General features: G+C 42.3%; 1 protein-coding gene across 1 annotated transcript in view; it reads left to right on the top strand.

The window, feature by feature from the left end:
• Nucleotides 1-15,721, top strand: part of UBAC2 (UBA domain containing 2) — a 233,632-nt gene that overhangs the window by 163,778 nt on the left and 54,133 nt on the right. The window lies entirely within an intron of this gene.

Raw genomic sequence — 15,721 nt, 5'->3', positions numbered from 1 at the left:
TTTTGCTTCTATTAGATGAACATTATTTCTTAGAGAAACACCAACCTAGTTAACAAGACTTATCTGTTTTTATAATCTTGTAAAAGCCACAGTGTCTTCCTGTTAAAATGCTTATTATCATGTGCTCTGGAGTGAAAAGCAAATGTAAAACTTCTTGATTTTCTTTGGTTGAAATGAAGAGAATGTGAAGGTAAGAAAATTTTCAAAGGAGCAGCCAATGAGTAAATCAAATAAATGCTGTTTTCTTAACCTTGTCTTCAATCATCAGGAGATATTGAGCATTTGTCTATAGCATACTGCTGTATCCAAATAATCTAATACCACACTTGTCTTTCAAGGGTTACTATACAGGGTGGAGCAAAAGTAAGGAAATTAATACAATAATTAATAAATAATAATATAATATAAGAACAAATGCTGCACTTCATGTTCTCGCTATTGTAAACCTACTTTTCCTCACCCTGTATGTCAGACTAAAATCTCATACCTGATATTTCTTTAACACTTCTATGACACAGCATACTGGGCTTTTTATTTTTTGTCTTCTTGTTCTTTACCCTCTGGGGTATGAGAGAGCATACTCTTCTCACTTACCATATCCGTATCTCCTGCCTTTACTGGTTGTGAGACTTAAGTCTACATGCCTCACAGTGGTCTGAGAAGTAGAATCAGTTTTTACATTCCTAGTGTCCCATTGGAGATATACTTCTCAATTTACATCTGGGTTGGGAAGAAGGAGGCCCCTTAACAATGGGCTGAATCTACAGGTGAAAGAAGTGAAGGTTATTTCCTACAGATGTATTTGAATTTAAGGTGAACCTGGAACACACACTGAAGATACCCATGATGTACTTCAACATGGAGGATAGTCACTTGTCTTAGGTCAAAGGTGGAGGTATAGATCATGGAGTCAGCTTTGTAGGATTGAGAGATGAAAGCAAGGTGCTAGAGGAGTTCTGGAAGAGAGTTACATTCAAGATGAATATAGGCTATAGACTAAGCCTTGTATTTAGGAAGAAGGGAAGGTAGATTCTTCAAGGAAACAGAAGAATGAAAAATAGAAGAACTTGGAATGATTGGTGTCTGAAAAACTGAGTAATGATAAGTATAAATATTTTCCAGGTAGAATGAACTTAGAGCTGTGGAAGAGAAAAAGAAGTAGTGTATGATTCTGAGGTTTCTTGGTTAGATAACAGGATAGATTGATGACAGCACCATTTCACCAATATCAGAAGAGCAGACTTGGGGGAAGTGTATCGACTGAGCTACTTTTGGAATACCTGGAAGGAGATTCCCCTTCAGATAGCTATGATCTTGTGCTCATGAACAAGGCAGAAAAGTTGTATTTCTCAGGTTGGAGTCCCCAAGCAGATGGTGAAAGACAGAAATAGACTTTGAACAACAGTTACAAAAAGAAAAAAGGACCTGAGCTAATTTTATGGAGGGCTCTGGAGTTGGAAGAACCCTTACAAGTTGTCCCCAATTCAGATAAGGAGCTGAAACTAAGCCTCCACCAACCAGTCGTTGCTTGCTAGATTTCAGATCTTGGACTGACTGGCTCTCCTCAGATGCACACCATCCACAGGGGTGTGTATCCCTTGAGAACTATCTGGTGTTAGCACTGCCGGCAGCACAAGGATTGAGCACTTCAGTTCTGGGAGATGGGGATCTGGGCGGCAGACCACAGCATCCACCCATTGTGCTTGTTGGATCTTCTTGGCTTACCTAATTTTTTGGAGCAGCTCTTCCAAGATTTCAATGGCACTCTTTTTCTAGGAGAAGCTTTCAAAAGGAGGGTTAGTAGGAGAAATTACATCCCTCTCTGCCAAAGTAGGTCTCAAGATCATATTGATTGTTATCTCCCTCCTCTACTGTTCATTAAAATCATCCCTCACTCTTGGCTAGGTTTAGTTGGTGAAGGTGACACGTGCCCTCACCCCTAGCACCATGCTTTTTCCCAGTCTGTGTCTGCAGCACTTGTCCATTTGCTGTAGAAAACTGAGCAAGGGAGTACCAAGAGACACCCTAGTGGATGACTGGGTACTATACATAATCTTCCCTTTACAACCTGGCAGCCTGGGGTCCAGCCACTTGCCACCTTATAGCAACATAACATGAAGATTCGTGGAGAAGGATATAGGTTTTTATTAACAGGGTTCTCAATTTGAGGGGGCTGGAAGCATTCCTGCTCCAAGCCAGCCTCTTCCACAAAGCACAGAAATTCCCTTGTTACCATAATGATTAAAGTCCAAATCCAAGTTACTCATTATTGCTTATCTGTAGCCCAAGGCGGTTACTCAAACAGGTCTCCATCTCTCCAGCTTCAGGCCCAAGCTCTCTTGTGCGCGCAGTTGCATGCACTCGCTCTCTCTCTCTCTGTCTCTCTCTGGTGCCAGAGTCGCCATTACCTTGCACAGCCTTTTCTCTCTGTTGGTGTCTAGGGTGGGCTGCCAGATCACTCCAAACAGTTGTGCAGGGGAAATTCCATCTGTGGAGCCCTGGTGCCCAAGGCTGCCTGTACCCTGGAGGCAGAGGAACATTCCCAGCTCACACCTCCATGTGCTGCTCTCGGGCGAGAGAGTGGAAGCAGTCCAGAGCACTTGCAGCACGTTGCACAGTGTCCCAAGGGCTGGCACCCAGCAAGGCACACATCCCAACATGGGATCCTGGCTCCAGGAGCTAGCTTCCAACTGTGCTGGCATAAGCCCCAAGTGCTCCCCAACCAGGCCCATAACGCAAGGAAGACAGCCCAGGCTTCTGCTCATGCTTTGTTTAAGTGCCTTCTCCCAAAATCCGTTGTGCTGTGGGAGTGTCCAGTTCTTCAACCAACGCGGGCTATGTCTGCCATATTTGTCTTTGACCCTCTTCTGGTCACAGTTTTGCACGAGGCAGTCTCCAATCAAGTACAGGTGTTTTGACCTTTTTGGCACTGCGCAGCCTCAGTACAAAACTCCCACCTCCCTCTACCTGGGTGGAGCTAAAGCTAGCTAAACTGTGTACCTACAGTAGCCCCAGGAATATGGAAGCATGCCCCCACTCAGATTACAGTGGCAGTGCTTCCTAACTTTCTCAGTTGTCACTCTGGGGAGCGCAGCTCTGCCCTTCCTGCTGGTTGAGCTCTCTGGCTTGTTTGCCACACAGGCTGACTATTTACAGTTGCCTGAGGCAGTAGCTGGGCTGTTTACAAAGCTTTGTTTACAGTCGCCTTGGGGCAATCTCTGATCTCCTACAGTTTGCTTCTATCTGCAGCCTTGGCTCTCTGCCCTTTTGAGGGGAGGTGGTAGTTCTGGCACCACTTCTGGGGTCCCCCTTCCACTCCTGAATGATCTGGCCTTGCCACCCCCGTTACACCTCTGCATTTTTGTACCCTAGCAAATGCCTTTTCCTCATGATCAGGGTTAATTACTTCTGCCAGGATAATGACTTCTTTCCTTGCCTGCTGGTTTTGAGCACAAGAGGCAAAAATAACTGGTTAACAGCTACAACTTAAAATTAAGACACTCTTGCTTTTTCTCCTGATGGAAGGCTTCCCTATCTGGTAACCAACCTCTTTAAACCCATGGAATTTAGAGATGCAGTAATAAGCCTAGATCCCCCAAACAGATCACTGGGAGGGAGGGTTATCAAGATCCCACTTTTCCTTTCACCCCTTATTTCCAAGATCCATGTGTTCTTCCTGCTGAGGACACAACAGAGTTTTTAGGGTTACGCTACACACTAGAACCTGGAGTGCCATCTTGCAGGGTCCCATCTCTAAGTTGATGTTTCACTTGTACCTTCAATGGGCTGTCTCATTGGTCTGGCAAGTTGTATGGTAGTGAGAGGATTTATGTATTCCACAGTCTTGCCACTGCTGCACCTACTTTGTTTGTAAGTGGACCTCGTGGTCTGATGTGATATGATTTGGAACTGTGGTCAGTAAAACAAGCATTCTATACACCACAGATAATGGCGCTGGTTCTTTTTGAGTGATGGTGGTGCATCAGGCTCAGCATTGTTCTCTGTTGCTTAGAGAGTCAGGCTGTGCATAGCCTGCATTCCTGCCACCATGTCTTCTCTGTTCAGGTGCCAACACTGGGGTGACTGCTGGCTGGCTGATATTGACCAGTTGAGTCATTCCATCTCCCTCTTCTGTGGTGGATGTCCATGGTAGACATTAACAAACAAAACAGATGTCACACTTCATGCCTATTCCTTTAGCTATATCCACATGTCTCTTCCTCAGGTCTCCTTGTCCCCTACCTTCCAGTCCCCTGACCAGCCAACCAAGTCATTTACCACATCCAGTGATTCCATATATGTTATTACCTCAGACTACTTCTCTTTCCACACAAAGTGGGTGACCAGATGCACTACCCAAGCTGTGCCCATTAAGAGGATTTCCCCTCATCACTGTCTTTCAAGATCACCCCTGAGTGGAGCTGTAGTGCAGCCACAGCCCATTTTCAGCTTTCACTTGTATACTGAGCCAATCTACCTGTGAACCAAATTTGGCCATTTTCCTTCTCTGTTACTTGCCATAAGGGACCAACCTCCATATGGCAGGAGGTGTGAACTGAGGAACAGGTTTTGGTGCAACTGATGTAATTGACATGGAGGTCTTAGGCATACCTGCCTCTATAGCTCACCTGTGCCCCCCATCCCTGCTCATGCTGACCCTACGTATACCACTTCCATTTGAGGGTCCATCTGCCCTTAAAACTTGGTAGGTCTCACACTTCTGACCACATGCTTACTTTAGGCCCATGGTCAGGCACACCCCATCTCCAGGGTCCAGCAACAGTTTTTCAAGAGTTGTGATTCTCTGCTATAGGTACACATTCTTGCTCCAGAACCCTAGGGATCTAGATTGTGCTTTTCTACTTGTGGTTTGCTGCAAATCCCACCATTTTCCCCTCCACAAATACTTTTAATACCACAGGATCTGCCAGGTTATATAGCCCAAAAATCAGTGACAAAGACCATATAAATCAGACCAAAATCTCTGCAGAGTTACATGCAAGCTAGGCAGCTATGAATACTGATGTCCTTTGGTCTGTTGGCTCTGCCCCCGCTTGGCAGGTTCCTCTACTTTCCAAGATTGGTCTTGCCCCCAGTAGGGCTGGGGTTCAGAATCTCAGCCCCTGGACTGTTGACAGAAGCTTTACATTAACTGTTCTGCTGGAGAGTGAAAGGCATGCTATTTCTTTAGTCCTAGGTTTACTCAGTTCCACCTTCATTTATATACAACATGGGCCTCGAGAGATAATAGTTCCTTTATGTCCTTTGAAGCTTAGGGTGCTGGCTTGCCCAGGGACACACATCTGTCCATGGGAGTGCACGATTGGGATGCAGGTATGTCTGACCATAAGCCCTCTGCCTGTGATGCTTCATTATGTTGACAGGAGAGACCTGGTTCTTCTTGCCGATGCATGTAAAGAGTTACTGATCAGCAAATGTGTTAGTGTGCGATCAGGGTTTATTAGTGATCTGTTCCTGTGGAAGAGAACAGGCTTAGCTAAGGTTGGGGGTGGAGGTGGGGATGGGGGGTGAAAGGCATAGGTTCAGGGCAAAGCAGGGTGGGAAAAGTAAGATGGGGGGCGGCAAGCCCTGGGTGGCCTGAGACCAGGTGGCCAGAGAGCCAAGATCACAAGTCCTTTGTTGTGAGGACTTATATATTTGGCAGGATGGGGATAAAGAAGTTACAGATTGACTGATAGGTAAAGGTGGTGTCAGCTTTGCAGGGGGTAGGGATGTGACTATCCAAATTTAGATATGTGTGGGGGTCTGTTAGCCCAAATCCTTACCTTGCTCCAGACTCCATTTGTTCATCTTGGTGTAAAACAGCTAAGTGATAGGAGGCAGGCAAAGTTGGAACAGCTACCCAAAATTATTTATGGGATCTTTCTTTAAGCATGAAGGACTACCTTGTAAAACAGATAATAACCAGAGGTAGGCAGTTACCAAAGTTGTTTTATGAGCTTTTTCTTTGGGCACCATGGACCCTCTCCCACTTTTCAGGCCTTGGGATGAAAGCACAGTTTCAAAAGCTTTCCTTCCCAGATAGTAGAAATACTGCACAGAAATTCAATGACTTCCCTCCTCTCATACTAACAGTGTTTCTTGTGATGTTGGAACACCTGGCAATATCATCAGACCAGGCTCCGGACTGCTGAGTTAGTGGGGGAAACAAGTCTTCCTCCTCCTCCCTGCCTTGGGTTACTATTCATTCTATGTAAGTGCTAAAAGGCGTTTCCTGACAACCAGGATGCTACATGCTGGTCAGTAATAGCAACTTAGTCTCAGAGTTCTTCCTATGCTAGCTCCTGCCTCAACTGGGCTGCCTCCTAGTTTCAAGAGCTGGTGATTTTCTTTTCTTTCCTTTTTTGCTTTAGCTGGCAGAAAACTCAGTGCCAAGTTTAATGTTCAGTCAAATTAACTTTAACCCAAAGTTAGAACTTTTGCTTCCATCTTCTATATGTTGTTAATCTTTTTGTTTTAATGTCCTTATACCTTTTATTGTAGGTAACCTTATATTCTGTTATTGCATTTAAAGTAAATCTGTTACATGTTTTAAAATGTTGATTTTCAGATGTTTTTCATAGAAACCTAAGTTAATTTCATCAGAAAGTCTTTCAGTTACTAATTACTTACTATATATTAGATCGATATGTCTGCAGTTTATAATTTCAAAGTAATGCTAAAGTCTTATTTCAGTGTATTTCTTCCGTGTGTGTGTGGGGGGGGGCCTGCTTTCTTTTGTATTTCATCTCATTACCTGGAAGCTCTTAGTGCTTTCTTTTACCTACCTCCTATATTTCTCATTTGGGTCACCGTCACTCTGTTGATTGATACTTGAGACTTTGGATCAAAACTGGTGGGTACTCTTTGGGCACAAAAGAAGTGAAAAACATGCCCTTTCCTTTAATGAGTTTGCAATCAACTTCAGGAAGCTTGGACAGATATACTTGAATTATATAAACATCCGAGAACACTGAAGTACTGACAGGAGTAACCAGAACAGAAAGATATCCAAGAAGACCATCATCATTGTGGACTGATACCTGAAAAGAGATTTCTAGGACTAGAAAGATGGGCAAGATTTGGATGGGCAGAGAGAATGGAGCAGATTATTCCAGGGGAGAGGACCAGCAAGACTGAGGGAGGCATGGATATAAGAAAAATGCCCTGAAAAGGCAACAATTCAGGGAGACCTTTTTGACTGAAGTGTGGTAGGAGAGCAAGCGAGAAATGGGAAATAACACAGCAAATGTAACAGAGGGTGGGATATTTAAACCTGACAACCAGTTTGGGTTTTGACACTGCAAGCAGTGAAAAGTGGTTTAGTTAATAATAAAGGCAGGACAATTATCTCAGACAAATTCATCTTACTGTAGTATGTAAGATGGGTGGGAGAAAGAGAACACAAAAGAATAGACAAATAAAGGTGATTGTTTAATTCCAGCTCTCAGCTATATGAATGCCTTAGCTGGGACAGTGGAAGTCTCTTCATCGAGTTCTTCCGTTCACCCCTTAACTGCATTGTTTCCCAGTGTCTACTCCGTCCTCAGCCTGGTGGGCTTTTCACCCTAGACACTCCCAGCTGGTGGTACACCCAGTCCATCGCTCTTACCACTGTTGTAGTAAGCTCATGGTTCCCAGCTTAAGATCTTTGGACTAGACTGCCTGCCTTCCTGGGCTCCAGACCTAAATATCCTACTTTCTGCTGGACAGCTCCATTTGAATGTTCAACAGGCACTTGAAATTTGCCATTTCTTTGCTAAATTTGCCTCTCCTTCTCACTTTCTAGCATGATGAAAAGCACCATTATCTACCCAAAGGCCCAAACCAGTAAATTTTGCCTTCACCGTAGACTTTTCCATTATGCATCTATATCCCTCTTTTCCCCCTCCCCGATTAAGTAGCCTAGAGTCTTTGTACTTGATATAAATCTGGATTTCTACAGTAGGCACTTACCTAACCTACTGTCAAAACTGTCTTCTTCTCTCCGCTTTGCCCCATGGTTCATCCCCAGAGTGATATCATTGAAAACAGAAACCTGATTGTTTGTCTTCTACTGAAATCTTTCAGAAGCCCTCTGTAGCTTTCAAGTTTTAACTTTTCAAGTTAAAGCTCATTATACAAGTCCCCTTCCTGCTATTTAGCCATATCTCCTTCAGCCCTACGTGCAACTCTTTGGGCTAACCATGGAAATACTTGCAGTTTTTCACAGTCCGTTGTTCCTCACTTCTTGTCTTCACATCTACCCTTTTCTGTGCCTAAAACAAACCTCCCCCATACCAACTCCTGTTCCCTTTTCAGTGTTCACATCAAATGTCACCCACTCTGGGAGGCCTTCTCCAACCTCTAACCTGGGTCTGATCCTCCCTCTGTTCTTATAGCACCTGGATGTCTCTTTCATGACACTGATCATTCCTGCCTCTCAACCAGTAGTGTGTCTTGGGGTGGGCAGAGACTTTTTTTCTTTGAATTGCCAGTATGTGGACACTGTCTGGCACATAGTAGGAACTCACATATTAGGGAATAAATGACTAAATATGTGTATTAACAAATATTTACAGAATTGCTTAATGTACTGAATACAGGTAAATTAGGCAAGAAAGTATATAGATATCCTCTGAGAGGACAGGTCTGAAGCAAACCATTAAAGACAGCCCAAGATCCATGTTTAGAGAGAGCAAAGAGAAAGAAAAGGAATTCCAGGGGCAGAGGGTGGGTGGAAGAAGAGAAAACCAAGAAAGTTCAGGGAGCCTGAAAAGTAGAATATTTCAGGAAGATGCATGTTCAACAGATTCAGGTGCCACCCCTCGCCACCAAAAAAGCCAAGATGAGGTTATGACCAGAAAAAGACCAATAGACTCACCAAGAATTGATTCACTTATGAAAGGAGTTTCAGTGGGAATGCAGCACATTAAGAAATAATGCAAGGAGGTTAGTGGCGCAGCTGTTCTGACCGGATATACATCATATATTGAGAAGAAAGAACATCAAGAGCTAAATGTTCGATGTAAACCTGTAGTTGCTGCTCAGAAAGTAAACATGCAGACCCACAGTTAGTGGTTTATTATTTTTCATGCAAGAGCAATGAACTAAAGGAGAGAAGAAAGCTGTATTGATCAGTGACTCTGGTGAAGACTTAGAGAGTTGAAAAGAATTTGCTGATGACACACAACTTGTAATTAAATAAAATCTTTAAAAATAAAACAAGGAACTTCCGGCCAAGATGGAGGCATAGGTAGAAACATTGTGCCTCCTCGCACAACCAAGTTTAAAGTCAACAAAGTTTTAGTAACAAAAACTCAACCAAAACACAGAAAATTGAACTATACAGAAGTCCAGCGGCAACAAACCATTCAGCCAGACCAGTAAGAGGGGCAGAGCAGCATTAAGCAGGAAAGATTTGCCTGACTGACCCAGGTGCACAGGCGGCCATGGGTGGATCCCAGGTGTGGGGTAGCAATGGGCGAACCCAGTGAGGGCGCAAGGCGGTAGGCTGACCTCGGTCGGTCACATTCGTGAGTGCAGATAAACCAGGTGAAGGAGCAAGCAGTGAGACCGAGCAGGCCCCAGTGGCAGGAAGCAGCAGAGGGGACTGTTATTGCCCCTCTGTAACCCTGCCCCCACATACAGCATCACAAACCAGCAACCTGGGTTGCTCCACCCTGGTGAACACGTAGGGCTCTGCTCCTCATACATAACAGGTGGGAACAGACCAAAACATCATGGCTCAAGAACTCAAAACCCCAGAGCCAGTAACTCTAAGCGACCAAGAAATAGCCAACCTATCAGATGCACAGTTCAAAACACTGGTGATGAGGATGCTCACAGAACTGGTTGATTTTAGTCACAAATTAGAGGAACAAATGAAAGCTAAACTAATTGAAATGAAGGGAAATGCACAGGAAACCAATAGTGATGGAAAGGAAACTGGGACTCAAATCAAGGGAGTGGACCAGAAGGAAGAAAAAAATGACCAAACAAAAGTATGAAGAAACAAGAATTCAAAAAAATGAGGAGAAGCTTAGGAACCTCCAGGACATCTTTAAACGTTCCAACACCTGAATTATAGGGGTACCAGAGGGGGAAGAGGAACAGCAACAAGTGGAAAACTTATTTGAACAAATAATAAAGGAGAACTTCCCCAATCTGGCAGAGGAAATGGACTTCCAGGAAATCCGGGAGGCTCCGAGAGTCCCAAAGAAGTTGGACCCAAGAGGGAACACACCAAGGCACATCATCATTATATTAGCCAAGATTAAAATGAAGGAGAGAATCCTAGAAGCAGCAAGAGCTAAGGGGACAGTCACCTACAAAGGAGTTCCCATCAGACTGTCAGCTGATTTCTCAAAAAGAGACCTTGCAGGCAAGAACAGGCTGGAGAGAAGTATTCCGAGTTATGACAGGCAAGGACCTCCATCCAAGATTGCTCTATCCAGCAAAGCTTTCATTTAGAATGGAAGGGCAGATAAAGTGCTTCTCAGATAAGATCAAGTTCAAAGGGTTCATCATCACCAAGCCCTTATTATATGAAATGTTAAAGGGACTTATCTAAGAAAAAGAAGATAAAAAAGATGAACAGTGAAAGGACAGCAAACTCACAGTTATTAACAACCACACCTAAAGCAAAAGAAACTAAGAGGACAGCTAGATCAGGAGCAGAACCATAGAAATGAAAATCAGGTGGAAGGTTAGCAACAGGGGAGTGGGAGGAGGGGAGGGGGGAGAAGGTACAGAGAATGGGTAGCATGGATGGTAGGTGGAAAACAGATAGGGGGGAGGGCGAGAATAGTATGGGAAATATAGAATCTAAAGAACTTGAGACACATGGACATAAAGGAAAGGGGGGAATGGTGGGGGAGGGGTGTGCAGGATGGAGGGGAATGAAGGGAAATAGGACAACTGTAATGGCATAATCAATAAAATATATTAAAAATTAAAAAAAGAAATAATGCAAGGAATGGAAATGGAGCAAGAACAAACACCACTCCCATCAGCTGTGTAGTAATCACATCTATGTTCTTGAAAGTCAACTATGATGTTATCCTATTGAAAACACCTTTAATATGCTTTGTAACATACAATTATGTGACTCTAAAGGACAGTGAACAGTGTGATGACTCCATAGACCTTGCGTCATCTGGAGCTTGAGAACAGAGTGCTAACAGAGTCAGTGTACGGAGACCTTAAGTTCATCATCAAGCACAGTGATGTGATCTTTCTAAATACTTTCACAGTAGTTAACCACTCAGAAGCTCTTGGATGATTTTGTCATGGACTCATGGTGATGAAATCTTAGTTTACTCCATAATAATGCTGTAGTTTCTCCTGTTTCTCATTTCTCTTCACACCCTCAGTTTTCCTGCTCTTTTGCAAATTTCTGTAGGGGCAATGTGTTGGATAAACTTCAGTTCTACTCTCAACATCTCCTCCTCTCAGAGTGAGTCCTCTTCCCCTAACTGAGCTGCTGGCTCCATGGTTGATGACATCTCATTCATTTCGGTACTTGCAGCTGCGGGTTATTTTTCCACTGCCAAGTCCATTACATAACTTTGCACAGGTTTGTGTTTTATTCATTCATCAAGTAGTATGTGCCCCATTGAAGGACAGGAGCTGTGTGTTTTACTTATTTATATCTCTTTTGCTTCTGCTGCACTGCACAACTCAGAGAGAGTGACACTGCCTGGAACAACAATAAGATTGCAGCCCAACAGGGGAAGAGAGATGAGTCAATACTAAGTGCTAGGCTGCTGTTAGAGTTTGTATGCAGCAAAAAGAATGTTCTAGTTCTTCCACCCCCGCCCCTCCTCCAAGGGCAAAGCCCTGTGTGGTTGAGGGGAATCCTGAAGAGGCCAACATGTACGTAGTCAGCATCTCAGGCCTAGGGAACCTTGTGGGGAAAGCACAGGGGATCAAAACAGCTGTGGGAACAGCATTGCCTAAACTCAGGGTTTTCTGAAAGAAGAGACAGTGAAAGATGAGTCTGGGGGGAAAGCCAAGGCCAGGACATAGGGGGTCTTATGCCAGATTAAGAGTTCTTTTTCACTTTGTCCTGTAAGAAGTAGTGAGTCACTGAAACCTTTTATATAGGAGAGTAAGTTAGATTTGTATTTAAGAAAGATTACTTTGCCCATAATTTGAATAATTGGTTGAAAATATGACACTGGAGAAAGAAGACCAGTTGGGAGATGACGAGGATTCTGTCATTTTTCAAGATACTCATGGTGGTGAGGTGGTGCTTGCTTACTGAATGACAGTAGATGGCCACAGTCAAGCTTTGCAGAACCTCTGTGCATTCAAACCTCCAGAGCAGCCATTGAGCTTTCCTCTAATAATGAACATCTGAACTGTGGGGTTGTTGCATGAGTCTCTACAGCTTCCCAGCACGTTTGCCTCTTTTTGCTAGTCATAGGAAGAAACCCATATGCGCACAGTAGAAAAACAGCAGGATATGAAAATGAAGAAAGCAAGGAATTTGCAGATAAGGGATCAACCCTGGGTTGACAGGCAGATCTTTACACTATCAATAGGGTGATCATAAGGATAAAATATTTTATTTTATTATTTTTTTCAATGTATGGTTGCTTCTTGTGCATCCCCTGCTTGGAACTGGCCCCTGCTGGGAACTGTCCTGCAACCCAAGCATGTGCCCTGACTGGGAATTGAACCGTAATCTTTTGGTTCACAGGCCCATGCTCAATCCACTGAGCTACACCAGCCAGGGCTAAAATATTTTATATAAAATTACTTTATATACCAGGAAGATCTGTAAAATATTAGTTATTATGATCACATTGGGCACCTGTTTTCTGGTTCTCAGGAAGTTTGAGAGAGTCCTGATTTAGAAGCTAACTGATAGGTATTACTCTTAAAAATTTGTGACCTTTAGAACAAGAGTCAGTTGGCTATGGCCCATGGGCCAAACCCAAAGCTAAGAATGGTTTTTACATTCTCAGTGGTTCTTTAAGTATCTATATAATATCTTCCATTTGCCAGTTGGTTTTCAAAACCTAAAACTTTTACCATCTGACCTTTTACAGGAAAACTTTGCCAACCCCCTGCTCCAGAAGATTATGTAGCTAGCAGCTTTTTACTAGGAAGTCTAAATTCTCTCCGCTATTTGTGTGACAGCCATCTTCTCTGTTAGTTGATGACAATAATGGTGTTACAGACATTGCATGCAGACCTTGTTTTATTGAGCTTGCTTTATTGTACTGTACAGATATTGCATTTTTTACTAATTGAAGGCAGGATCCTCCACCAGCAAAAAGATAACACTCTTTATTGCAATACTTGTTTTATTATATGGTGCTTTGGAACAGAACCTGCAATATCTCCAAGGTATGCTTGTATATATCACAACATAAGTAAAACTGGTGATAAACTTCCCATAAGGTATTCCTGTAAAATCTACATTTACTTTAGAAGTATAATTAAAGCAAAGTCCACTGTGGATGTATAATGCTTAGTGTAAACAAATTGGGAATTTTGTCAACAAAGCAGTGAAGTTAGTTGGTGCTAATTTTTTCATGACCTTTTCACTTCCTTGGGCTATCCACTGTTTCTAGATGATCATCACTGAGTGGTCTGTTTGCTCACCGTTATTTGTACGTGTATTTCAGTTATTTTTTCAGTATTTGGTTGAATTGAATTGGCTATGTTCTCTCACCCTCTCTTTGTAACATTTTGTGGCTGTGAAAATTGTTTCTCTCTTTATCTACCCCAGCAACAGTTTTAGGTAACATCCATCCTGTGCGTTATTATGAGTCATATCTGCCTTGCAAATCATGAGAGTTTCTATCATTAATCAAGTGTTTTTTATTAAGTATTTTTTAATTTAGTAAAATATTTTTAGTGTATTAAAAGTGCTCTCAGGTACTCAGTTGTTTTTGGTATTGTTTTTGTTTTTATTTTTTAGGTTTTTAAATGACTTTCTTGAGATGGAATTCACATAACATAATTCAGCTATTTAAAGTATACAATTCACTGGTTCTTAGTGTAGGCACAGATTTGTACAACCATCACTACATTCAATTTTAGAACATTTTTATTACCAAAAAAAGAAACTACCCACTACCAATCACTCCCCAATCCTTCTACCCTTCTAGTCCTAAGCAACCACTAATCTATTTTCTGTCATATAGATTTGCCTATTCTGGACATTTCTTATAAATGGAACCTTATATTATCTGGTTCTTTGTGACTGGCTTCTGTCCCCTAACATCATGTTTTTGAGTTGCACACATGTTTCAGTATACATGATTATCCCTCAGTGTGTTTAAATAGCAACCCACCAAATAGACCTTTATGCTATCAGGTGCCAACCCATGCCAAACTGTCGAACCAGTTTCTGTCATTGCCCCTTCAGCTAGGTAGGTCTCTGAGTAAGCTTCTTAACCTCTTATCCTCACTAACATATAGTTTCTATTAACAACCTTTCCACAAAATATATTTAATGTCTGGCAGGCTCTGGAGAGTACCACAATAAACAAGTGCTAACCGCCACAGCATCATCCCTCCTCCGAAGGAGACAATTACAGTAAAATACCATAAGCGCTCTTCTGAAAGAAGCACTTAGCCCAGCCATTGTCAAGAAATAGTATCTGGAGGAAGTACATTCTGAATGGAGTCTGAAAACTATATACCTATACTTGTGTATGTGTGGGGTGGAGAGCAGCAAATAGAGGGAGCCCACCTTGAATCTAAAAGAAACAAGTTTTCAGCCTAGATTAACCTACGCAGCTTTAAGCATAGCGTGTGAGCATGTGGCATACTTCTCAGCACTTTTCTTTTTTAGCTTCGTTCGCTCTTTCACTTTTTGGTGCAATTTGTTTTAAAAACAGTTCTTATCAAGTTGCTGTGCTGCCTTGTCAACAAAGCAATCTAATCAGAGCTAGCTGTTTTATGACCTTTTTTTATAAGTATGAAGTGTATAGTATCAGGTGTGGAATAAGTTACTAGTGCTTAGTTGATAAAAATCTGCAAACTAAATGAAAATTAGGTACTAGAACTTTATTTTCAAATGAAATTAAAGGTAAGCTGTTTATCTCCATCTGTACTCCTTGCAGAATCTACAGTTATGTTTTTGGTGCTCTTGTAGTTGATCGTATTGACCTTTTCAACAAAGTTCGGAACAGAAAGATAGGATCAATCAAAATTCTAATCCCTTTCCAATACTGACTCATTAAGTGACCTTGAGACAATCATTTCTATTTTCCATTCTACCTTTGTATCTTCATGAGAAAGAAGAATTTGGCACAATCTCATAGTATTTGAGAAGACAAGTAAATGATGATGATGTACTTAGTTTTTGGAGAGAATTTAGAAGATATAAGCGATTCTAATTCTTTTTATATTGTTTTCTTTTATCATGTTTTAAAACCATGAATGAATTCAGAAATGTACCCTAAAGCAGATACAATGTTAAACGGGGTTATGTTAGAAAATACAACTTTGTAATTATTTTACAAGTTTTCTACCCTCAAAAAAGGAAACCCTGTGGGTTTGCAAAACCAGAAAGCAATTCTACTGCAGGACAGAGCACTAGGGTACCCCTGAGTTCCTCAGGAAAAATTCTTCTGATCATCTTCAGAAGCCTCAGATTTCATGGAACCAACTCCAGGCTCAAACCCTGCAGCTTGGTGCTGTGGGTTACAGATGTGGTTTTGTAAATAAAACAGCAGGAGCCCAGGAATTTATGAAGTAGGGAGTCATGATCTCCTGT

Source organism: Artibeus jamaicensis, unplaced genomic scaffold, assembly GCF_021234435.1.
Source record: "Artibeus jamaicensis isolate MK-2021 breed Jamaican fruit bat unplaced genomic scaffold, CSHL_Jam_final contig_410, whole genome shotgun sequence".
Lineage (NCBI taxonomy): Eukaryota > Metazoa > Chordata > Mammalia > Chiroptera > Phyllostomidae > Artibeus > Artibeus jamaicensis.
Note: the sequence above shows the minus strand (reverse complement) of the source record. Positions and strands in the feature narration are given on the sequence as shown.